The following is a 26,451-nucleotide window of genomic DNA, read 5'->3' as shown; positions in this document are numbered from 1 at the left end:
ATTTTGTTTTCCTTTTTTCCTGTTTCTATATTAAAGTTCCAAGGATCTGGCTGCACATTTTCTTTGGGCCCAGTATTACTTTGAAGACCTTATCACAACTTCTAAAGCTTTGGACTGTAGGGCTGACTCTTGACCCGTAGGGCGTTTTCATGTAGGTAAAGTGAGAATCATCACCATTTGAGACCCGTCAAACTGCCATAATGTTATTCATTTCAGGTCAAGGAATCCCACCAATTCCGTTGGGTTATTTTTGCTTTTCTAACTTCCACTGCCAGCCTCTTCCAAATCTACTTTCACATTGCAAATAAATCCTGAAAAGGGATTGGCTATCTTTAGGAAGTCTACCTGAAGCATTAAGAAAATATGAATTAATATTCATTCATTCAAGCTCTGTGTTCTAGGAACAGTTGTAGATATTTGGAATTCAACAGTGAACCAACAGACAAGCTTCCCGTTACTTGCCTAAATAAGGTTTATTCTACATTGATAAGAGCTAGGTAGTAGCAGTATTAATAATATCATTGTTTTTTCCTAGCCCCAGGGCATCCAAGGGCTCAAACTCTTTCCTCAACCCCCTTACTACTCTTAGATTTCTAAACTCATAGCGGCAGCCAATTAAGTAAGAATGCATTTTTTCTTTATAAAAGTACTTTCATGAGGAGCATTACACATTCTGAATCTCGATGTTTTTCTAATATTTGACATAAACTTAAGAGCTTATTGAAAATACTATTTTCAGTGTCTCGGAAGAAATGGGTGCGGATATGTATCTGGATTTACTATTTTGCTAATTTCTGCAAAAAGTTTAGAAATATTGCCACCAATATTTTAAAAAGTGATTGGTTGTGATTATTTAATAAAATTGTTAGCAGTTGGAAACATACCATTGACAGGTACAAGACCATTGAAATAGATTTCTTAGGTGAAGTTTAATTTTTTTTTTAGATACTGGAAAAGGTTTAACACTTTATTATAATTTATTTTATTTAACAATCTAGGAAGTTTGCAGCCATCAGCAGTTCCAGTGCAACTTTAGGCGCATTTGGGAATTTGGGAATCTCAGTGAAGCAGTTAGTGTAGCGAACCCTGTAGGTAAAATACGTGCCCACTTTTGATAGCACATGTGAAAGGATCTCTCTAAAATTGACCTCATTGGTTTCATTTTCAGCAAACTGACTCGGGCCACTCAACATGGCATTTATTGTCCCTGATGTTAGTGCGTGTTCTCTTTTTATAGTAAATTCATGACCATCAGAAGATCTCAATTCAACATACATGGCATTAGGGCCTTCACAGCCACCATAGGTTTTCTCCTCTCCATCCGTTATATTCTTAGGAAATTCTCCTTGAATTCCACAGAAATTTTAGTAGTTTCTCCTCAGCCCCACAGCCACCGTAGCTGGGTCCCCACGTACCACCACAGGCCCCAATCCGGGGCTGCCCCAGCCCCACTCCCAGCTGCCTGCCACTGTCTAAATTAAATTTAAAAGTTACTTTAAACATATAGAGATGCACATTTTAAAATTTTAAACAACTGAATGTAAATCAAAGAACTGTTCCTTTAAATTCACATAGCTATGGTTAAGTTCAACATACTTAAATAACTTGATCAGCACATTAAGGAGCAAATGTGGTTATTGGTAGTCTTCTTACTTTCCAGCTTTGTGAATGAGCTGGAGTGAGGGCAGTCAGGGCCTGGCTTCATTATTTTGCATTGCCACACCTGGAGTAGTGCCTCTGCCCTATGTTTAGGGGGCTGAGTGGAATAAGGGAGCGCCCATTCTCTTGGCCACACTTGTTAGGAATTAGACCTGTGCCATATGGAGCTGCCAAACAACAGAAATGCTGACGACCTGTCCCTGTGGGGCAGATTGTTACATACATGGACTGGGAGTTGCGGAGAGAGAGACCTGGGTTCTGGTGGCTGCTTGCCTGTATTGGAGCTTCCCTCAGCAAGCTGAGATGGGGAGGGGGGAGGGAGTGAGTGTGTCTCAAGTGCCACAGACTCACTGTTCTTGCTGAGATTTAGTAGATTTTCTTGAATAAATGTCTCTTCATTTGTTGTATGCTATTAGGACAATTTACAGAAGCTTTAAGTGGTTGGTTTTAGATAATTTTCACAAACTATGGTTGTTCCTTGGGGAGCAGATGCACAGTACTCTTCACACTTCCATTCTGGAAGTGGAAATGCTCTATGCCATATATTAAAAAAAAAGAAAAGCTTCCTAGAATCCCTTAAGAGATGAAAACACTTAAGTGTTAAATACTCCTATAAATTTCGGGCTACTAGTGGGCAAAGAAAGTTGGATTTTCTAAATATTCTTGATTCAGATTAAGAAAAGTACTTTCCAAGGAAAACACTAATGTTTTAGGGAAATGAGAAAAGCCCAAACTTCTCAATCAGCTTTGGAGTCTGGCTTGATTTGGAGTCTGGATTAGGTGAATGAAAATATTCTCTCATTGTTAAGCTAGAACTCTTTCATCATTGAATTGTTCCACCAAACAGCCCCTTCATACTAGTTAAGAGTCTTACTGAAATTTCAAATAAATATAGATAGCAATGTTTATAATGCAGGCTGCGGGTCGTGGGGGTGGGGTAAGGACAACTGTTTATATGACATTCTCTCCCTCCTTAACGTCCACTCTTAGAGCATAGCATAATGTTGGCGTCTAGAGTCAGAGTGCTTGGATTTGAAGTTTAATTTTGAACTAGGTACTGTAAGCTTCAGTTTCCCATTAAAAAATGGGAGTAATAATGGGATCTGCTTGTGGGGTTGTTATGAGGATTATAGGTGATCAATCATTCATGTAAAATACTGAGCAATTTACTAATGTATAATAACAAGTTTAATATGGCAATAAAATAAAAATCATAAATTTATTCATTTAAAATTAGCCTCTAATAGCTTGACCTAATCATTAGAAAATTGAAGTCTACAAACCTTATTTTCTAATGAAATGTAGATTTGGGCAGTAGAGAAGATTTTAACTGTTTGTACATGCACCGGTTTCAATTTCCTAGATTTTCTTAAGCTTTATATATTTCTAATATTAACTTCTCCTTGAAAATGGGTAATACATTTTGTTAAATATTAGCCTAGTACCCATAAACTTGTTTAATCAAAATAGATCAAATAAGCAGTGAAACTGTTGATATTGGATGTTTTTCTGTCTTCCCTCCTATCAGTCACGTAACATTTTTAAGAACACCAATTTTTGTGTGTACACCCATCATATAGTACCTGAGATGAGATCAATCTTTTTGTGAGACTTTCTTCCATCTGCTATTCGTTGAGTGGCTTTTATCCATATAGTGGTATGATGAGAGGTACTCTGCTGAGCTTTGGAATGCAGAGATGAGTGGGAAATGGTTTCTTCAGTCAAAAGGTGAAGATAGCCATTTAAACTTAAAATTCAGATAAATGTTGATAAGTACTATTGCAGAGACTACATGCAAAGTGTTGTAGAAACACAACAGACAGAATCTACTTGGAGATGTAGGGACAGGGAGGAGATGCCATTCAAGATGAGCTATAAAACCCATGAAGAATTTTCAACGTAAGTTGAGATGCAGGAAGGCCATTTCTGGCACAGGGAACAACAGCTATCAGAGCATGAAATTATTAAAGCACTTATGTTATTCAAGAGATGCTGAAAAGTTCAGGTACTTGGAAAGTTTGGTGAGTGGGACCAGGAACGAAATACGATGGGTTAGAAGGGATGAGTTGAAGCCAGGTTGTAAAGAACCTTTTATGCCTTATCAAATAATTTGGGTTTCATCTTATAGGCAAATGGAAGCCAGAGCAGATTTTAACCAGGAAAAGTGCTATGATCAGTTAGGTCTTTACTGTCTTAACGCTGGATGCATTGTGAATGATTGAAGGGCATGGTGCCAGCATTTCTATTCTATTGGTCTAGGCCAGGATAAGACAGAGCTGGATAAAAATAGTCTGATACAAGGCAGCGTTCCTTCTTCATGCAAAGGAATACTCCCCTCCAACCCCCGCTTCGCCAGCAAATACATTTTGTCTAGTTTTATGAAATTAGTAAAGCTATTAAGATTCAACCACCTAGCTTTCTTTGCTTAGCTAGCTTAGGTAAATTGCTTTAATGATGTGCATATTGAAAGGGAAGCATATTCTAATTAGGGGAATATATATCAGATGCCTTTGAAACTGTGCATTTTAGTGCAATGAGGAAATTGAAGTACATAGGGAAATGTTTTGAAATGTGGTCACTAATGATATTATCTTCTACCTAGTAATAGAACGTACATTTAGAAGAAATAAAGTTAATTTTGTATTTGTTCTGCCCTAATGATGAGGAGAAAATGGCAAACATTTGGAGACTTAATCTAATGTGTTGGTTGTTTTAAAGTGAACTCTTCCCTTCCAAACAAAAGAATATGATTAGATAAATATATCAATGCATACATGCGGTAATGACTTGATTTGGTAGCTGATATTTATATATGACTTTTATAAATGATTTCACATGGCTATTCCTTATCCATTCCTTCGCTCTCTTTTGCTACAGATTGTCATCAAGGTTACCAAATGGCACACTAAACATATTCACCCATCATGCCCTTCTTCAGGTTTTTCCCAGAGAACTCACCCATGGGCGTACACATGCGCAGCACACATACTCTCCTTTCCAAACTGACTTTTCAGAGAAACCTATCTGTGATCTTCTGTCATGGAATTTGGTCAAGACATATTTTTTTAAGTGGCTAATTTTCATTTCTTCCTTTTGTTCCCTTGCTGGAGGATGATTTTAATATTGTCCTCCTTTTGTAAACATTACCAGAAGCCTCACCAGCAGTTGCGGATGCTACCATCAAGTTGACACATGGGGTGCGTAGATTTACAAGTCAAAATGAAATTATATTAGCGATAATAGCTCTTACATTGCTCAAAAATAGATCACCCCGTGACCATCTGGTCCTAGATCAGTTCGTTTCTCTTATAATTCAGGAATTAGCATTTTTGGAAGGCATGGGTTATGAACCGTGCCTACAAGCTTTGCCTTATATGGTGTTCTCTTAAAATTTGTGAATCCTTCTGCTAGCTTGGGGATTTTTTTTTTTTTTTAATGCTTAATAGTACAAAACACATTTTTGCTCTTTAGATGTTCATGTCTCCTAAAGATAGGATCCAAACAAAAAATGTTTTTCATTTAGACATCCTTCTTTCGTTTTAAGCATTAAAATGGCAGAGATTGCCTCCACACTGATTGGAGTGTATTGGCTAGCTTACCCTTTTCTTGCAGAGTCATAATTTTGTTTTTACTATATGAACCTTAGAGTGTATGTAATTTTCTTTGAAGTAGCAAATATCAACACCCTAATTAACACCTTCCACTGTTCCTCTCCTGGCACTTGGGAAGTTGGCTGCAAAACAAATGGAGCAGAGGCAATGAAACTAACATGGACCTGACACAGATGGACATCAATTGTCTTTCATGTCCTCAGGGACCTTCCAAATTTCTTTTCTGCAATGATTTCCCTGGATCTTGCTTCCAGTCACCTAATGCCATGTTTTTCCCCATTGTTCATTGCCTAAGCCTGAGACATCCTACGCCAATATCAGCAAGCCACTACAGAATTCTGACCCCTCTCCCCATTTAATATTAGATAAATATGCAATTGGTAGGAGGAAATAGAAAAAAAATTGAACGTGGACACCTCAGGGTTATTAATATTTTTGCTGTACACTTCAGATATTCTGAAAACTTAGTGGTTGGTAATTTCTAAAAATAGTGGAAAATGAGTGATACATGATTAATACATTAAAATGTTTAAAAATATTGACTCATGAGGTGAATAATAGCTTAATTTTGATCAAGGCTTTTACTTGTGTCTTTATTTATATATCTAAATATACTGCATAAAACCCAGTTTAATGGAATTCTACAGAGAATAGTTTTTATCTGTGTCAGATATGTTCAGATATCAGTGTATTTCATATGACATAAACAAATTTTTTTAAAAAGAAAGCATATAACCATATAATTAAATATATTTGGGGTGCTGCATGAAGGTTAAAAAAGAGCAACTAATTCTTTTCAGGTCTTGAGAACTCTTACAAGGTAATCCTATTGAATTTTCCATCATAAACCAACTCCTTATTTGTATAATTAGGGATTATATTTTGATTGTAAGAGAAAGAACCTGGGTCTGCCTAACTCAATAAAGAAGAGAGAATATATGAGGGGCATGGAGACAGTTATAGAATTGTTTGCTGTGTCAGAGGCATCCAGGATGGGCAGGAAAAGGACATTCCTAAGAAGTAGCAGGGAATCAAGAACAGTCTTTCTAGAACATACCAACAAAGTTAACTCTGTTGTAATGGTTGTCTGTCTCTGAGTACCCTCATTCAAGCTCTAAATTCCCAAGGAAGTTTCCGATAGGCCTAGCTTGGGCCTTATGCACACCCCTTGGACTTAGATGGGTGGGGGGTCTGTAGTTGACACTACCACCAGGATCCCAATAATTGAGGAAAAGGAATTGGTTGTCTTTTTGTTGGTTTGTTTTTCTTACTGCAGGACAACATTCCTGCCTGGGTTTCTTTTTCCTTTGCCCACAAATGGAGCACTCTACCAAATTTTTTCCCTGCTGAAATTAATACTCTGTCCTTTTGACTTTGTAAGATTTTATAAACTGAAACAATCGATCATCAAAAACCAATCAAATGTGGTTCAGACATTTGACATCTCAGTTCCCTTCTTCCTTTGACTGCCTTGTTGTTCCCATTGGAATTGCTAGTTTTCTGTCCTTGGAATGTACTTTTATTTAGATAACAAAAGAAATCTAAATAATTTAGCTAAAGGTACATTTGGGTTGGTTTCCAAGTTGGAAATGTTTGGATTTTTGTTCTATTTCTAGACCTACTTCCTAATTATCTTTCAGAATTCCTTTTCAGGCACCCCCATGGGTCTGTGTAGTACTTCAATTTAATAAACATTTATTTAGGCTTATGTGTCAGTTCAGAGAGGCTAAACAGATTTTATCACATTTGCCAACTCTAATAAATCAGTAGAAGCTTATGGCGCGCTGTGTTGGGAAAGTCTTATGAAGGAAAAAAACCTATAGAATCAAGTAAATCAAATAGCAGCAATTAACAGAAATATAAGGGCTAAGAAGGTAAACTGACATGACCCAGCCCTTGTGGACATGTCAATATGATTGGAAAGCCTGGAGGCTGACATCCGTGTTAGGAAGTTCCCATCATCTTCTAGGTATCTTTTTGCTGGTTTCTCTGCCTGAAGTACTTTCCTCAGTTTTTCTACTTCTGTCCTTAGATGAACTTCACTCTTTCTTTCCGTTGTCTTCAAGATATTCTTACAATAGGCCATGTTGTACAAATGATGGCTTTCTGGATAGTCTCTTCTCTGCTGCCCGCCAACTTCAATTTAAGTGAAGTTTAATTCATTTAACCTCCCACCTGATGACCTGCAACAGGGAAGTCACCTAAAGTACGTAATGTGGGCAAAAGATAATTGAACCTCAGTTGCCTGATTCAGGGACCTACTTATGTGGATTCTCTGACACCTCACTGAAGAAAGGATATGACTCTATAGACTGTTATCATTGGTTCATGAAATAAGCATGTCTTAAACTTAAAAGGAACATGGTATTTTAGTTTTAGTCATGGATCTCAAGTTATTGGTACTTCACTAAATGAGAAGAGGAATGGAGAGTCTTTTTATTCTCCCACCTCCTGCGTCATGAAGTCAAATCATTCTGGTTTTGTCTGGTTTAATTCATTCTAATCCAATAATACAGCCATTCTCAAATCAGCTTGGGTTTGGATGACAGGAGCATTGCTGTCATTTTTGTTGTTCTTTTGATTTTTTTTTCTACATTTTTAATATTAACAAGCTTTTACCGTTCCTATAATTTAAAATTGTGTTAGTTAGACAGTAACGTCATTTAATTACGTTGTGATCTAGACAGTTAGACTGTGCAAAGTTATACTTAAAAATACATCAACAAGTTAATCATCAAGCAGTATGTATGGTGTTCATTTCCGAACATTTTCTCTGCATTCTTACCCTAGAGTATTTACAGCTTCTCAAGTGTGACCATGGATTATTCACTCATATTTATATTCCACCATTGAAGAGAGGCCCTCAATTTCTCATTATTTAATCTTGCGCTGAATCAGACTAGAATCTAATAAAATTTGAGTTGTTTAGAACAGATGTTTCATCAGAGATTTAAACCCAGGCAAAAAATAGGTGGTAGATTCTCGAAATAAGCAAGGCTTTTTTTCAGTCCTTGGCCATATTGTAGTTCTCTTACAGAAGTTTACGGTTTTAGAGACAATAGTACCTTTAGATTCTGTGTGTATAAAATGAGAGAAGTAATTTAGATGATGTCTTTTTCCTTTAGAGCTGTTGCAGTCTGTGGTTATAAGATCTGTCTGCCAGATTCTCCCTGGAAGTACGCATAGTTGACTTAGAGGGGACTCACTGTAACATCCAGATGCACATTTATACATAGAGAACAATTTACTCCTGGATAATAAAAGTATTGGATAATCTCTTTTTGTTTGTATGTCAGAAGATACTGTAGTCTATAAATAGAAACAGTTAAGAAATAGAATAAAGAAAGCAACAAAAATGTATCTCTTAGATTGAGAGGTTTAACTACTGTTGGCTGAACAAAGAACATTGATATCTTCTTTATGAAGAACTATTTAATTTCCCACTCATGGAATAAGATGTTCTTCAGCTCTAAACCAAGTTGAAGATTTTGAAGAAAATGCTAGAAAAATAGTGCATTAAGTGTTAAATTTTTAACATAAGCTTGCCATTTTCTCCTCAAACTTAGATCAACCGTAACAATATTGGCGGGTAATATTTTCTCAAAGATGAAATGTTCTTGTTCAATTTCTGTATAGAAAAGGGAATAAATGAACCCATTGTCTTAATATTTGGAAACAGAGGTCATCTTTGAAATATATTCCACTGTGTTAAAAAGAAAAAAAATAAATTCACTTATCCTTGAAGTGTAGAAGAAAAATCTATCTGAGATATATATAGTTCAGGGCTGTTTTCTCTCTATGTTCACCTATAATAAAAGTTCATGGTTCTTGTTAACTCACTTTCTCAACATAATGTTCACTGGAATGTAGCTGAAACTGTTACATCTCAAATATTCTGACAAACATATCTGAATGGTGCATTTACTAAATAATTTCATCCATTGAAAAATGTGGCTACTGAGTAATGCATTGTTCCTCCTCAAACGTGACCAGTAAGACTAAAGAGCTTATATCAGTTAGAATGATTTATTGAAATCATGTTAAAATGCTTAAAATTGTCACTCTTTCTTTCCTAAAATGTAGAAATACTCTTTCTGTTCTTTCATACTTATCATCCTCTTCCTTTATGTTCATTGTTTCCAACTTCTTTCTGACTTCAGTTTTAAAATTAACACATCAGCAAACCATGTATTGCTGATAATCTTTTCCTTAATTTATCTTCTACCACCCTCCTATCCAACTCTCCTTTATTAAAAAAAAATGTCTACCAAGATACCATAGAGTTATTTTGGACATTATTCATGATGCCTAATGAATGGAGGTAGCCAAAGAGTACAATAATTGAGAAGCAGGAAGGCAAACTGTGGTATATTCATATGATGGAATATTGTGTGGCTACTGAAAGGAAGGAAGTTGTGAGGCAGGCAATGAGGTGAATGAACCTTGAGGACATTTATGTTGTGCAAAATTAGCCAGAAACAAAAGGACTCATACTGCACGGTCTCTTTTAAAGCATACGCATAAGGAAATTGGAACCTAGTTTGTAAGCTCTTACAACAGTCACATTTAGTCCAGAGTTGTACATGTATTTCTATATTCAGACTTGCTGTGCTGTATGTTTACTACCTGGTATTTCCCTGGAACTTTGGGTACCTGTGTGACACCTATGACTCAGAGTTCGGGTTCTATAGCTCTGAAAGTCAGCATTGCTACATACAGCAGCTATTAAAGAAGCTGAAAAAGAGATCAGATTTCAATTAGTGATAAGAATGAAGTGGATCTGTTCTGGACTAAGGTGAATCAGAATACAGGGGTAAGGATGACCTTATCTGTATTTTAGAACTACTTATTACACCAAAGGAAGAGACATTTATTTTGTCTGAAACCTAAATTTTCCCTAGCACACAATCTAACTCAGCCTGTCTGGATAGCTCATTTAACAACCCAAACACATGGAGCCCAGAATGGGAATGAGGGCTTGTAATTCTGTATAACTTAATGTAATACCTGGATACAACCCAAAGTATGTTGGGCAGTTAATTAAAAAGTCCCTTGAGGGACGGGAGAGAAAATATAGAGCTATTAAACTTCACCAACTGGAAAACCCTGATACTGTCTCAAATATTAGGTACTCCAATGTCAGTAGGCAAAACCCTTGATCTTGAGGCTTGCTTTTGTGAAACTTATTTATGTAGCAGAGAAGCTAAGCCTATCTATAGTTATCCCCAAGAGTTACTTCCAGAAAACCTCGTTTGTTGTTCAGATGTGGTCTCTCTCTCTTAAGCCCAACTCTTCAAGGAAAATCATTACCCTCCCCTGTATGTGGGACATGACTTCCAGGGGTATGAGTCTCTCTGGCAACATGGGATATGACTCAAGAGATAAGCCTGGTCATGGCACCATGGAATTGATGATGTCTTCCTGACCAAAAGTGGGAAAGAAAATGCAACAAAATAAGGTATCAGTGGCTAAGATTTCAAATAGATTCGATAGGCTATTCTGGAGGCTACTCTTATGCAAGCTTCAGCTAGATATTGCTGATTGCCGTGATTTGCCAACCCCCAACCAACATCATTCCTTTTAACTCTCATGTACACCCAGTGCTCTATCTGAGATCCTACAACAGTTACATGCACTAAGTTCACTTTTCAGAAACCTAAAACCTTCAGATGGTTCCTAGGCCAGCTAAGTCCTGAAACCCAGAGGTGCCAGTATCTCCAAGTACATCAACCAGTTCTATCCCCCATCCCATATTGTTGTCAACCCTTTTTCAACCAGAAAACAATTAGAATGGACATAACCAAATATCCCTAAAGGTTAAGAGAAGGATCAAAGGAGAAGAAGGAGTTAGAACAGAAAAGTTAGGATTTAACTAATGAATATGACTACTGAATCATTATATTCATATTTCCTTTTAGTCTCCAGTGACTTAGAGCAGCTAGAAGAACAAACCTGAAATTGTGGAACTGTACCTGATACCAAACTCTGAAATCTATACTAGAAGTAGTTGTTCAAATGTGCATTGATATTTATTGCTTTTTTTGTATTTATGTTATATTTCACAATAAAGAAATATATATTAAATAATTAAAATCCTAGTTTAAAAACTGACCAAAAAAAAACGATATGCAGGATCAAATGACAGAAAGATTAAAGAAGATATCAGTGTATATCTGGCTTCAGAGAATTATTACCATCAAGGAATAAATACATACAGCATATAGGACAAATTCAGAATTTTTCCTGATGTGCAGTGTACTTTATTTTCATAACATATACTAGGCAACTTCCCTGGTTGGCAAATTCCCAACCAGGTATTTTGGATTGGTGGGTATAATTTTCGGTGGGAAAAGGAAACTTTCTTCTTCCCATGCCTTCTGAAATCTCATTTTTATATTTAGAGATCTAGCTCTAATTATTAATTATTTGTCTAATTGGTTTTCATTTTGTACATTCAACCATTAGAAACCTGTACTATTCACATACCATAGGTCATAAACTTCACTAGCTACCAGGAATACAAAAATCCATAGTACGTTCTGTGCTTTGAAGTATGATCTCATAGGAGAAGACAGACATGTATATATTTAAATTACAGTGAGATAAATTAGTTTGTTTAGGTGTAAAAGCATAAAGGCAAGAGACCAGTGGTAGTTGATTGTGTACTAAGAAATGCTTAGTATTTATATGAAGTGATCCTGAAGGAATCCTATGCATATGGTATGCAGCTAAACATGGGTGGTTATAGAGGAATAATTCAGATAAAAGAGAAAAAATGCAAATATCTAATATGTTCTGTTCGTGATAAGGCATCTCAGTAAATCTTGGGTCCAGAAAGGGGAGTCTTGGGATAAGAAAGTCAAACAGTAAATATCGAGATAATAATGAATGGCCTTGAAGGCCATGTTCAGGAATTTGAACTGTATCATGAAAGATTATGGGGAGCTATTGGAGGATTTTGGATTGCAGCACAGTTAGATTATTACATGGGAGTGTATAGAGTTGGCTGGGTGAAAATGACTAATGGAGAAAAGGGTCAGATAGGATGCAGTAATCCAGGTGAGAAATGATTAAAAAACTTACCAGGTCATTAAAGATGAAATGAAAGTAAAGAGCAAACCGGGATATATTAAGAGGATTTAGCAGCAATTTTGAAAGTTGATGGGGACAATAGCCCATACTGAAGTAATAATGGAAGACGACAAGTCTGGGGAGGAATGCAGTTTAGCGTCAGGTACACTGCATTGCAAGAGCCTAATACTGGTTCCTTGAACATTTTGAATGAGAGGCCCATGGTCATAAATCTGAAAGTTGCAGAAGTGTGGCCTAATCCGTGGGGGTTTCTGAGCCAAGGAGTGGGAGAAAAGCAGGTAGATAAAATAGTAAAGCCATCCCACACTAAGACCCTGGAGAACTTCAACATAACGAATCAGCAAGCAAGGGGAAATGTTTCTCAGTCATGGTTTTAAAGTTAAGGTGATTGATTTTTCAGGCCTGTAGGAGTGTCTCTACCTCCTTGTACACTTGCAGATAGAATCCTATGAGAGTATAACCAGATAAGTTTAGTTACCCAGAAAAAGATTAGGTCATTACATGGATTTGAAGGCTAATGACAATTATATAACCGGCTCATAGATTAAAGTTTCAAAGTGTTAAGTTATTTTGCTCATAATAACAATCTACTCCCTCTGAAAACCATGGAGAGATAATAGATCATTATTCATTCTATACTGAGTATAGCCAATGAAGATTAAAAATATCTCATGAATAAAGGAAAGAGAAACTCCATGTGGGATTTTATGTAATTACGGTAACAATTCCTTGGAGATATTGTGGTATGTTATGTAAATATGTATAATTACGATCATTTCTAAAGCCGTGTTATTTACTCTGTAGTTTAATAGCTCCTTCACAAAACAGTCACTTTCAGAACTCAGGAGGGGTATAGTAATACTTTCCATACAAATGAGGGTGAATTTAACATCTCAAAGGAATTTAAGAGGTATTTTTATAAGAAAGACTTGAGAGTTTAAGTATATATTTACCCTATTTTTGCTTTCATACAAAGACATGCTACTGTGTATGAAATAAGTGAAGTTTGCTATTGATGAATGGTCACGATGAATTGGAATTATTCTCATAGGTTTTTCTGGATTATTGTTGTTTCTTCCTGGGTTCAAGGGCCTACCACAGAAGGATATACCAATTATATTAGTACTATAACTAGAAATAAAAAAAAAAATTGAAAGAAAGGAAAGACAACCATCCTTCCATTCATCCATACATTGAATATTTTTTTCAGAACCTAAAATGTGCTAACCGTTGGGCTAAATTTTGGGATCACAAAGATAAATGATGCATATATCCCACATGCAGTCCAACAGGCAGAAATAGACAGGTAAACATGCGTGTGAAATAAAGTAATAAGAGCCATTATATTGCATTATTCCAGGGGCACCATTTACATTACCCTGAAATATGGGGGCCTGTGTGATCTAATAATGTTATCTATTACAGCCTGTGGTGGTATAATAAAAATTTAAGGAGGATACAGAAGTGGCACAATTTTATATGAGTGAGCTGAGGCAAAGGTCACTTGAGGTGAGCCACGCTTTTAATGTGTTCATTAGTCAGCCAGAATGAGAGGTGAATGTGCACGTGTGTTTGTATGCACGTGTGCACGCGTTAGGTGTTTCTTCTAGGAAGTGGTAATGCTGTGAGCAAAGGCTATGAAGGTTGAAGCTGCTTGGCCTGAAAGGAGTTATTTGTGTCCAGAAAGCTGCACAGGGCAATGTCAGAGCAAAAGACAGATATCTGATCATCAAAAATGTCTTGTGTCCTATTTTTTAAGATTTTGGATACGATTATGTAAGTACTAGAGGGCTACTGAAGTGCATGAATTAAAAAAGTCAATTAAGTATTTTTTTATTTTAAAATGATTGCTCTAGCAGTAATGTGAAGGAAACAACATTAATAAACATAATAAATTAATAAGTAAGAAGAAATGAGGGTGTATGAGCCTCAGGATCCCTGAGGACTATATATTATTCCATGGCTTTAGACTGAAATTTAAGTATTGATCTTATCAGATGTCAACAATTATAGTACCATCAGAAGAATATTTGAAATTGAGAAGTTAAAAGGGCTAATGAGCAATATGGGAAAAGTACGAGAACGCTTCATTCCTTTCCAGTTTGAATCTTTGATGCAATTGTTCATTGGATGCAGGGATAAGAGAAAAGGAAAAATAAAGGATGGCTCCCAGTGTTTTGACTTGCACATGCGGATGGTGGTGTTATTCGTGAGATAAAAGGGGGAATGGAGTCCATTTGGAGAGAAGATAATACATTCAGTTTGGGCTATTTTGATTATGAATTGTCTGAGAACACTTCAGAGAAGATATATAAGAGGGAGTTGGGTACATGAATCCAGAAATGTTTATGTGGGATTTGAGGGTTACAGCGTATGAGTGGTAGTGAAATTATTAGTTTCCCAGGCAGATATGATTTCAGAAGAAGGAGATCAAACAAAAGCATCTTATATACACTCCAATATTTAAGAGGTGGGCAGTGGAGGAAGCAATATAAGAGGATATTGTGAAGGAATAGTTAAAGCAAAAAAAAAAAAGTGTAGTTTTCCTATATTAAAGAAAGTGATCTTTAAAAGGGTCAGGTGTCTTATAGAAGTCAAGAAAGATGAAAATAGAAGAGTCCATTGGATTTGAAGACTTAGTTATGAGCGACTTTGCTGAAAGCATGTTCAGTGAATATGTGCAAATGAAACCCAGCTTGGGAGGAATGAAAAGGACAAGGTCCTTAAAACAATTCTTAGCAATTCTTTAAAGAACCCTCATAATGAACGATGGGCGTGGCATTTGCATTTAGGGAAGGCTTTTGTAATTGTTAGGTTCAGTTTTTGTTTCCTGTGGTAAATATTTAGGTATGTATATACATGGTAGAGGGAAGGTTGTTTATATATGGCAGAACCAGGACCTGGAAGAGAAGAAAAAGGAGTGATCAAATCAAGAGCAAAGAAGAATTGAGTGGCTTTGATCTATGAATCACATAAAGGGTTTATCCTTATCTGAAGCAGGAATAAGGTAAGGAGAGAGGGCAAGTTGGGTTTGGATATAGATATGTGAAGATAGTTCTTAGCCTTATTTTTTTTTTCACTTAAAATCATGCAAAAAAGGACATTTAGCTTTTTTTTTTTTTTTTTTTTTTTTTTGCGTGGGCAGGCATAGGGAATCGAATCCAGGTCTCTGGCATGGCAGGCAAGAGCTCTGCCTGCTGAGCCACTGTGGCCCTCCTGCAAAAAAGGACATTTAAAACACTAAAGAACATAAAATTATTATTGTGCTTATAGTGCTTTAATATGATGCTCTGCTTTCCCTTATTATTCTTCCGAGCAAATATTTTTTGGCCTGAATATCCTTCCCAATTTGTATGAGAATTAATCTGTATTGTCCAAGGGACTAGCAGGCTCTTGCTCCTTTTGGGAGAGGGCATTAGAAAGAAAAGTTAGATTTTTCTTATCAATATGGTTCACTCTTTAAGAGGATGTTGTAAATTTGATTTTACAAAATCAAAAATTTGGTAAATTTTGATTGCTTCTGTGCTGTTTCAGAGAACATACACAAAATAGTGCTGTAATTAGGAATGATGCACACATATTAGCAGAAAAGATTACTGCTTTGGTTTTTAAATGGTTTAGTCCAGGTTTCAGATATTTCATTTGCTAGTGAAGTTTTCCATACCTCTGTCTTTATTGTTACCATGTAAGAAGTGGTCCTACTGTGACATTGCCTTTTTCTACTGACAAGGATGTGGCATAATTCTGATTGGGAGGCAGCTGTGGGTATCCACAGCGCAGCGTACCTATTCATAATGAACTCTATTTTGATATCATACTTTTGGAAGAGTTACAGTAATGTATATTACATTGCAGAAACTGTGCAATAGAATTTCTGTAATGGTCTTCTCTAGACTTTAAATTCTTGCTTACCATGCTGTCATCATGTTGCTGAACAACCCATCAACCTGAACTTCTTAAAATAATGTGTTGATTTCATACAGTGTCACAGTCATGTAGATAGAGAGATAGATATATAATTTTGAACCTGTTATAGTTCCTAAGTGAAATGTACTTGAAAATAAAGATATCAGAGCAGCATTTGACTCCTAACACAATATGGTTGGCTATTCACCTTGCACCTGTGCATAGAGGGTGACTGTCTAATACCTTGTTCTCATTCACATATTGTGCAGAAAATCCCAAATAACAGTTTTGCCTTACTTTAAAGATTATGAGAACCATCATTTTTAAGTGGTTTATGCATGTCATGAAATTTCACTCTGAGATGAAAATATAAAATTTCAGGGCAGAAGCCCTCTTTTCTGTAAATGTTTTAAAGTATTTTTAAATTTTGATGTTTAAAATGCCAAAAATACAAAAAAGATAGCATTAATTGACAAATAAATCAACAGGAAGATTGTAAAGAAAAATATGAGAACCTTTATAAGGAAACAACTGTAATTTTTGCTTACCTTAACCTAGTAAAATGGATAACTAATCTATTATTTACAGGACAGGATTAAAGTATATTCTGATAGAAAGCTACTTTGGAGCAAACCATCCATATTTCAATTGTTACCTATCACTCAACTGAAACCAAATCATTGTCTAGCTTTGGGCAGCCATGTACCTTAAATTGAAAATTCTACAATCCATTCTATGGCATACTGCTGAAGGGCTCGAGAGTGTGTCTGGTCAAATCTAATGTCACAGAAAATGACATTTGGGCCAGTCTTCTTTTATGTGCATCTGGAATTCTGTTCTGTCATGTGTAAAAATTGTGGCAGGTATCATGAGTCAGCCGACAGCCATAAACAAGGCTGTGTAATTGTCTGCCTAATGTTGTCATCATAATATTTCTGTGTAGTCATGGGAATACATATGTGTCTGAATTCTCAGAGCTTTAACACAACTGATTCCAAAGAGAATGTAATATAATCTTCTTTTTTCTTTACATTTTTTTTATTTGTGATATGTGCGGGTATAAAGTTTTATTCTCTCACAGTTAGGAATTAAGCATCTCTATATGCCTAACACAGCGGTAAATCTTCAACAGACATGGAAGGAAAGGACTATTATATTCAATTAGTGCTCTTGTATCTGTGGGGGCTTGTGTGTCATTTTTTTCAGGAAGGTGTCTGGTTTCTATTTGCTTCTTACATAGAAATCAATGAAAAGAAGTTGGAAAGAATTAAGGGAGTGATAACATTGTTTTGGGAATGATGCAAATATTATTGGATGATACATACAGCTGATGCATGTATCAAGTTTAACCTCATGAAAAGCCCAGTGACTAAAATTCTTAAGACCAGGAGATGCACAATCTCCTTAACAAGCAGGACTCACACCAGCAATTCCTAATAATAAAAGAGCCATCCCATCTCATCCTAGTTGCCCACATTAGAAACTCATTTAGCATGCAATTTATAATGCATGCGAGGGGTGCGTGGGTGGTTCAGTGGTAGAATGCTCGCCTTACATGCAGGAGACCCGGATTCAATTCCCAGAGCATGTACCCCCCTCCTATATATATATATTATATATGTATAATGCATGCAAGATCAAGATAGTCTAATAAGTCACTAAATGTATTTCATGGCTAGCACCAAGGTGAGGGGCTGTTCAAGTTCAGTATAGAAGCCTATACTCTGGAAGATCAGAATTTTGATGCTTGGTGTGCCTTCATTCAGCGCTCCATACTTATGCAATAGTGGCTGGTGGATTATGCTACAGGGTTCGAGGACTTGCTTTGCCACCAATTAGCTGAATGAACTTGAGAATACCTCTTGAGTGCTCCTGTTACTGAGGAGAGAGATTTGGACTAAATGATTCCTAAATTCCTTTATATATAACAATTTAATTAGTTTAGTACTGGGATAATACGAAAGAAACCGAAAACCCTGTCTTGTACTACTAAGAGATTCATATAAAAGTTATATACATAAAACAACTTAAAAATTTTGACAAATAATAATTGAATAAAAAAAATTACGTGAAAAAGTTACCAGAGAAAAATCTTCCAAGGCAGTGCTCATGCTTTCACAAACAAAGAGAGGGACCATACGGAGTAATATTGTTGGAAACAAGTAGCCAAGCAATACTTGAAATGCCACCAAAGGGAACCGTCTTCAAAGAGATGGGTGCATCCCTGAGATAATTCCTGGTTTAGCCTTTGGCAGGCTTGCATCTCAGTATTTGCTTCTGTTTGAGCTCTTATGCGCTGACTTCAGCATGGGGAGCACTGGAAGTGGGGCATGGTTATACATTTCATTACTGTCTCTACTCTCCCAAACCCTGGGAAAAGTATCCCACCCCCTCCTTTTTTTTTTAAACCTATACCGACCATCCTATAAAAGAACTATGCAATAGATGATCAAGTTGTGATATTAGATTATTCATTTGTAGAACAAAAACTAGGACGAACCATTCCTGGGATGAATAGAGGTACAATCTTTGTCACTATACTTAGCCTAACTGCTAACATAGTATAATAACTATGTTAAACTTAACTTTCCAGTTAAGCCTAGCTTGAACTTGTTAAGCTTATTAATCAAATAGTCAGGTTTTGTACAAATTACTGGACCTGAGTTCTAAATGAAGAAACCCGTTTTGGAAAATACCTGGTTAAAGGGAACAAAAGAATTAGAATGTTTTATTCAACGTAAGGCTTTTCAATTGATGTATTGTTATTTTAGGATGTTCATACAATGAGAGTTACTTTTTTATTAGCTTAACAAACACCTAGGGAGTCCTAACAGTTAAATCTACATAATTTTAAAAGTAGTAGGGATAAGGAGAGCTTATTTTGATATCGTGCAACATCATCTGGTATTTTGGATGAAAGGCAGTGTGCTGGTTTGAAATGATGCATGTACCTAGAGAAGCCATGTTTTAATCCTAATCCCATTTTGTAAAGGCAGCCACTTCTTCTAATCCCTATTCAGCATTATATATTTGAAAGTGTAATTAGATCATCTTCCTGGAGATGTGATTTAATCAAGAGTGGTTGTTAAACTGGATTAGGTAGAGGCGTGTCTCCACCCATTTGGGTGGGTCTTGATTAGTTTCTGAAGTCCTACAAAAGAAGAAACATTTTGGAGAATGAGAGCGATTCACAGAGAGCAGAGCAGAACGACATATCCACAAGAATCAGAGTCCACCAGCCAGCAGCCTTTGGAGATGAAGAAGGAAAATGCCTCCCGGGGAGCTTCATGAAACAGGAAGCCAGGAGAAGAAGCTAGCAAATGATGCCATGTTTACCATGTGCCCTTCCAGATGAGAGAGGAACGCTGACCCTGTTCACCATGTGCCCTTCCACATGAGAGAAATTCTGACCGTGTTCACCATGTGCCCTTCCACTTGAGAGAGAAACCCTGAACTTCATCGGCCTTCTTGAACCAAGGTATCTTTCCCTGGATGCCTTAGGTTGGACATTTCTATAGACTTGCTTTAATTGGGACATTTTCTCAGCCTCAGAACATTCTGTTTCTGGTATATTGTATTCCAGCAGCCACCGAACTAGAACAGGCAGTAAACATTTATTCCTTCAGTAAGCGTACATTGTGATTCTACTCAAATTATATGGATGCATGAAAGAATAAGGATCATGCACTTCAGGAGGTAATTTTAGTGAGAAGATAATAAAATTCTATTAGAATGGACTAATAGAATTGTAATAGAATTATATAACAATAAATATTAGTATTACTAATAAACATATGCTATGTTAATATGTAACATTACCGCTGTTAGAACGTGAAAGAATTTCACAGGTGATCTAGAGTAGCCATGTATGTTTTTGTCAATTGTGCTAAGGTGTTTTAATATGCCAAAGCTGCCACAGTGCAATATACCAGAAATGGAATGGCTTTTAAAAAGGGAATTTATTAAGTTGCAAGTTACAGTTTTAAGGCTATGAAGATGTTCAAACTAAGACATCCAGGGAAACATACCTTGACTCAAGGTCTTGAAACACATAACGTTCTGTGTTTCTCTCTCAGCTGGGAAGGCACACAGTAACATCTACTAGCTTTCTCTACTGGCTTCTTCAGTGGCTCCCTGGGGGCATTTTCTTCCTGTATATCCAAAGGTCTCTGGCTTGTGTGTGGGCTCTAAACCTTTTTCCAAAACGGTTCCCTCTTAAAGGACTCCAGTAAGCATCCCCACCTTGAATGGGGTCAAGAATTTTGCTGCTTGGCATGCAAATATGGAAATCACCTAATAAAAAGGATCCCACTCAGCAATATTGAATGAGGATTAAAGAACATGGCTTTTCAGGGGTACACAACAGTTTCAAACCAGCCCAGAAGGGGTGGAATTACAAGTAGCCATCTCAGAATTGTGCATATTTCAGAACTGCAGCAATAGTGGCGATAGTGGTGATGATTATAATAATTAGAAGAAAAATAAAGAGGAGGAGGAAGAGGAAAAGAATAGCTCTACACTATAGAGCTTACTATGTGCTGGTCAGTTTCTTATGAGATTTTCCATGTATTACGTCAGTCAATCTTCACAAAAGTCCTTTGAAGTAAGTACCATTATTATCCCTAGTTGACAGTAGGGATACTCAGGGACACACAGGTTAGCTTGTCCAAGGTCACATAGTCAGTAAGTATATGATGTTATTAAAATCAACATATGTCCATGAAACGTGAAAGTGAATGTTCCATTCCCTCAAATATCTACAGTGGCCAAGGAGAAGTGCCTATAATAATATATGCATTGCAAAGAGAGGAGCAGTGGGCACTATGGCAAAAGAGGTTTGATGATAACTGGAGAGCTCATGCCCCATATAAATGTAGCCCATGAACTCCAGCTGATCCTGGGCCTCTAGAAACACAGTCCCAAATTTGGAAAAAATTCTGAAATCTGAAGTCATAAGTGAAACATTTCCTATTATTTGGAAATTAATTTTAAACATTAATAAAGATATTATATGGGCTCCAGAGAACACATCACTAAGCCTGATGTGGCCCAGAAGCCACAAGTGCCACATTCCATCATTATACAAAGATATTTACTGACTATTCCCAAGTTCCTAATAGTCTGAGCTCAGAACAAAATGCAGAGCAGTTAAACACTACTTTCGCTCTATCTCAATATTCTTCATAGCCTCGTGGGCTGCTTTCAGTGCTGAAATATTTGTTTTAAGAATAAACACATGGGTATGTAAAAATCAAAGTTCAGCAGCATATTTTTAGTTTGTTGTCTTAACTTTTATATTCCAGCATTGTGAACTTTCCCAGATTTACTCTGATTGACCTCTCATGGGCTGTGACTATCTTAGTACATGTCTCTTAGATTAAGAAGATCACAGAAAAAGAAAAATCTCATTTCCACAAAATAGGTCACAAAGCCATGTTAGAAAGCCATATGACAGTCCTTTGACCTGGCATTCTTAAGGTAGAATTGCTCACATTTCCCATAATGCTAAATGCCATGAAATCTCTCACAGAGTTGACATATACCAGGTGTTTTCTTGCACTCTCACCTTCTTGCTTTCTCCTTCCTTCCTCCTTTCCTGCCTTTCTCCCTTTCATCCCCACCCAATTTGCTCATAATGTGTGTTTTCTGGGTTCTTAATATTGTTATCCTCGATCTCTAATCCAATCATGACTCAATTGTTTTGGCACCAGATGTTACTTTGCAACACCGGGGATTGAAATTTCAAAGACATTTTGACAAGCTAGAAAATGTCCTGGGTAGACTGATGTAAATCATGATGGGTCTAGACACCATATCATGTGAGGAATCCTTAAGTAGGGAAAGAAAGAAAGTACATTTAGAGAAATATGTTCGCTATTCTGAAATATTCAGAAGGTTGGCAGTGAAAAAGATGTAGCATTCAGCTAGTTTGAAAGTTTATTCTGACTTGGAAAGTGTGGAAACTATGGGAGGTAGGTTTTAGTTCAATAAATAAAAATAGAGAGTGACCTAAAATATGTGGGGATGCTTCAAAAAGTAGTTGAGAGTGGTTTAGAGAAAGGTCCTGAGTTGCCAAGCAGAACTTGATTGCCCTCTAAATGTGTGCTCTATCTCCAGAAATCTAGAAAGAAATTAGTATAAAGTAATGCTATCATTTAAAATGATTTATATGACATTACAAAGAACACCATTTTATCGACACTACCTGTAAACATTGAAACAGATTACATCATAAATCCACATTAATAGAGACCCAGGATTTGTTGCTAGATAAAGTATGCATAAATGCCATGTTGTCTTATATGGCAAGTACTTAATTTCTCAATAAGCTGATCAATAATAAAAGGCTGAGCAACAAAACCAATACATCTAGCAATTTTTTAGAAAACATCACAATATTTCCATTACGATTTCCCTTTAATATATATTTGCAAACACCATAAAATGACTGGTTACATCAGTCGGTCTTACTATTTTTTTAATAGTATATTTTTAGATAGTCTTATTTTTAACTTCAAAAAGTCTTCATAGCACTTTCCCCTTGCTTGCTATTGAAATATATGCACATTATCTCGGTGTTTTTCAGCACTCTGTATCTGTTAATAGTTTCTTCAAAATATGCTGGCTAGCTGTTTTAACCCCAATTATCTAGGAAAACCAGATAATCAAGATTTACTAGAGAAAAATATCATTTTTTTATTCTGAAGTATATGGCTAATGTCAATTGTTCTCTTTGCTTTCACTATACAGGTTTGGTTTTCGGTGTATTTCAAAGTAACTGGGAGGAAAGTATTGACATTTAACCAGTTCTTGATACACGTTTGCATTTCAAAAAATACAAGGCTATTGTAGAAAATCCTAAAGCTTGTCTTCAGAAAAAGTAGATTTTAAATAATTGCAACTAACACATGGTACTTTGTAAATAAAGTGTAAATAGATCTCCAAATAATTATATTTTTATGTAGCAAAAGGTTATAGATTATCTGTATGAAGAAATAACATAGAATGCGTTACAATCTTGTCTATGGCCCTGAAAATTTTAGTGGCTACTATTATTCTCTGCAGATTGAAGCATGTCATGCTTCAGTGTTCATCGTTTGTCAGGAAAAATGTTTGTACCCTGGAGAAAATGAAATCAGTCTTACCTGTAAGCAAATTGATATTGATGCCTTTTGTCCTAGATGTGCACCTGCATTTTATTAATGTTCTTATTTGGCCCATTTTGTTTTACTGCCTGTTTTGTCAGGTTGTTCTGCATGTGGGCGGGAGCAGTGAAGATGGGCACAGTGGAAAGGAGTGTAAGAGAACACTGCTGGATTTAGGGAAGACTTTTTAGGCTCAGATTTTTGTGAGACACTTTTCTGTATTCACTGTTTTGCCCAAAGTTGATAGTGGACTGCCGTGCTGGAAAAGAAGTGGAAACCTACTTGATTCAGTTCAGCATGCTCAAAACAATTGCATAGTTTCATCCCAGAGAGATGGAAGGCTTTGTGTCACTCAGGATTTGAAGTTTGGTTTAAATACGAAGCACCAGTCCCCATGAATGTATGAATGTAATGAAGTTCTGTGAAGGTGATCTCAACTGCATCATATTCTGTGATATGTCTGGCTGCATAGTTCAGCCTCCTTATTTGTCTACTTTTTCCTGCCTCTATTTCAGCTGTTTTCCTGTTCAGTATCATCTCTTAATCAGAAATCTCCATTGTTTGAAACATGATATTCTTAAAGCTAGTTTGAACGCTTAGGAGAAATGGGGAATCTATTAAATTTTCATTTTTAAGTTTCTATAATTTTTGTTGCTTATTTTCTTTGCCTTTCCCAACTACACCAGATTATTGAAAACTGTCCCCCCGTTACTGGCGGAGTCCTTAAATACCCCCCCCTTTTTAAATAAAGCTCAAAATAAGAGAAAACTTTTACATTTATTTAATGAGAATTCCACTCTTCAAAGTCTTTTGAAATGTATGTACTTACATAATCGAATTCCATCTCTAGGGAGGAAATAAAAGACATTTGGGTTTCATTAAAGCAGAAATGACCAAAAAGGTTGACCACACATTTGCTATTAAAGATAAGTATGTTTAGTTCAACAGAAATGGGTTTTTACTGAATCTAAATGACCTGCAGCATTATAGAATTGGCTGCTGTTTTCTTGGTCAGAAAGGAGGCTGCGGAAAGCCAGAACTCTCCTTCTACATATAGTATGAAGATTACACTTAGATTTTTCAATAAAATGAAAGGAATAAGCTAGAAAATTAGAATATGTTGAAGGCTGAAAAATTTGATCCTATGACTTCGTGTAACTCACGAAGGAAGTAGCCCAATTCCTCTCCACTTTTAGTGGGAATGCAAGTCAAAATCATAGAGGCTGAGAACTTTCTCTGCAAGGATTTTCAAAGGATTTATATAGATGTTGGGGAAATTCACAAAGTCCAGGACATTGTTGGAAATTCTTGCCTTTTGAATCAAGGACAGAGCTGCCTGGTACAACATCGCCATCTATTGGCTTTCCGGGAGTGGCACTGACCACAGCCCCTTTGGAATATACAAAGAGGGGAGATGTTAGCAGTTTGGACCACATGAATATAAACTCATTAAAGGATCAGATGCTAGTTCTCATTTACTTTACTCTTGAATGTGTAGTTATATATTATACATGTGCTGTATATATATAAATATAATGTATAGCAATATGCTTACAGTTTTCCTTCCAACCACCCTCTGATGTTTAGAGAGGAGTTTTCCTATCATCATGTTTTAAAAGTTGCTGGGCTTTTGTCTACCTGTGAACCAGTAGTATCATATAGGATAATGCATTTCTAACAGAGCAGACAGTACTCCATTCTTTCAATATGTTACTCAGGTCTTGGTTCCTCTACCCCCTGAAATCCCAAAAGTAACTGATTTCTAGACTGATGTAGACTAGAAGTCCCATGGCTGGGACTTATCCTAGATGAGCTGAACCATTTCTGCATTCAGATATTAAAACCCAGAGCACCGCAAAGAATTTTGGGCTACTTGGAGAAAGAATAAAAGATCAGATTATGGCTCTCTTAGCTTCTTTGTTTGCTTTAAAAGTCATTAAAATATATGTCCTATAAAAGTTATTTGTAAAATTGTGACCATTTTGAAATATGGGCGTCTAGAGTTAAAAAAAAAAAAACTATTTCCACATGTTTAAAAAATATACAGGGGAACGTATATTATTTCAAATGATATCAAATATAGCACATTGTTTCCAAAATTAAGTCCCACCTTGTTTGCCATGTGTGATCGTTCCTTGTGCATTATATGCTTGATATCTTACTTTAAATGAATTTGCATTTTTATGAAATATATTTCAGAAAAAAAGTTTATATTAATTCCATTAACGAAAAAACAGAATTTCTATAAATAGTACGTTATCATCTTAAAAAGTTGATCATCAACTAAATCATAGTATTATCATTTTAATTAAAATACGGAGTAGCCCTAAGCCATTATTGCATCTAATTGATTCACCAAAAATGAAATAATTTTCTCAGGAAGACAAATTGAACTGTTTTTCATCAGACAGCAATAATGGCATATTTGACTTCATTTAAGTTAAAGTTAGATTTATGGTCAGTGGGGAGTTTGCATCCTTTAAGTCTAATGTTAACTAGTAGGAAAGTTTCTGTTTTTAGTTCTAATGTTAACCAGTAGTGAGAATCACAAACTTCCATATGTAAATCTAGGAAAGGTTAAAGAATGTTTAACTAGTTTTTGTGAACGTGTTGGGCACTGAGATTAATCCTAGACAAAATGTTATGACTTTGGTTCAACGAGCCTTTGTGCCAAGCTTTTGTGTCAAACTATCCCAAACACCTGCTCTTCTGAATAGTCCACTTTATTTTATAGAAACAGCAAATTGACGGAAAATGTGTTCATTAACCACTCATTCTGCCATCTTGCTTAGAAAACACAAAGGACATCACATCAAATTGTTTAAACATCTCTTCACGCAGCACAGGATATTTTCAGTAAAGTCTTCGGATGAATTCATAACCAGATCAGTCAGGCGACCTTGGCTATCAGTAATTGCCAAGGTTGAATGAATGAATGACGGGAAAACCATACTCCTGCGATTCTGGCTGGACTGCGAATAAGGCAGAATAATACCAATGATTACATTCTAGGGAACATTTAGTATGTCAGACGCAAA

The 26,451-nt window shown here is 36.2% G+C and overlaps 1 protein-coding gene and 1 pseudogene across 2 annotated transcripts in view; one reads left to right on the top strand and one right to left on the bottom strand.

Moving 5' to 3' along the window:
- LOC143670130 (interleukin-1 receptor accessory protein-like 1) overlaps positions 1-26,451 on the top strand; it is a 992,918-nt gene that overhangs the window by 400,428 nt on the left and 566,039 nt on the right. The gene's annotated exons all lie outside the window — the stretch shown is intronic.
- LOC143670773 (elongin-C pseudogene) lies at positions 987-1,277 on the bottom strand (annotated as a pseudogene).

Source organism: Tamandua tetradactyla, chromosome X, assembly GCF_023851605.1.
Source record: "Tamandua tetradactyla isolate mTamTet1 chromosome X, mTamTet1.pri, whole genome shotgun sequence".
Lineage (NCBI taxonomy): Eukaryota > Metazoa > Chordata > Mammalia > Pilosa > Myrmecophagidae > Tamandua > Tamandua tetradactyla.
Note: the sequence above shows the minus strand (reverse complement) of the source record. Positions and strands in the feature narration are given on the sequence as shown.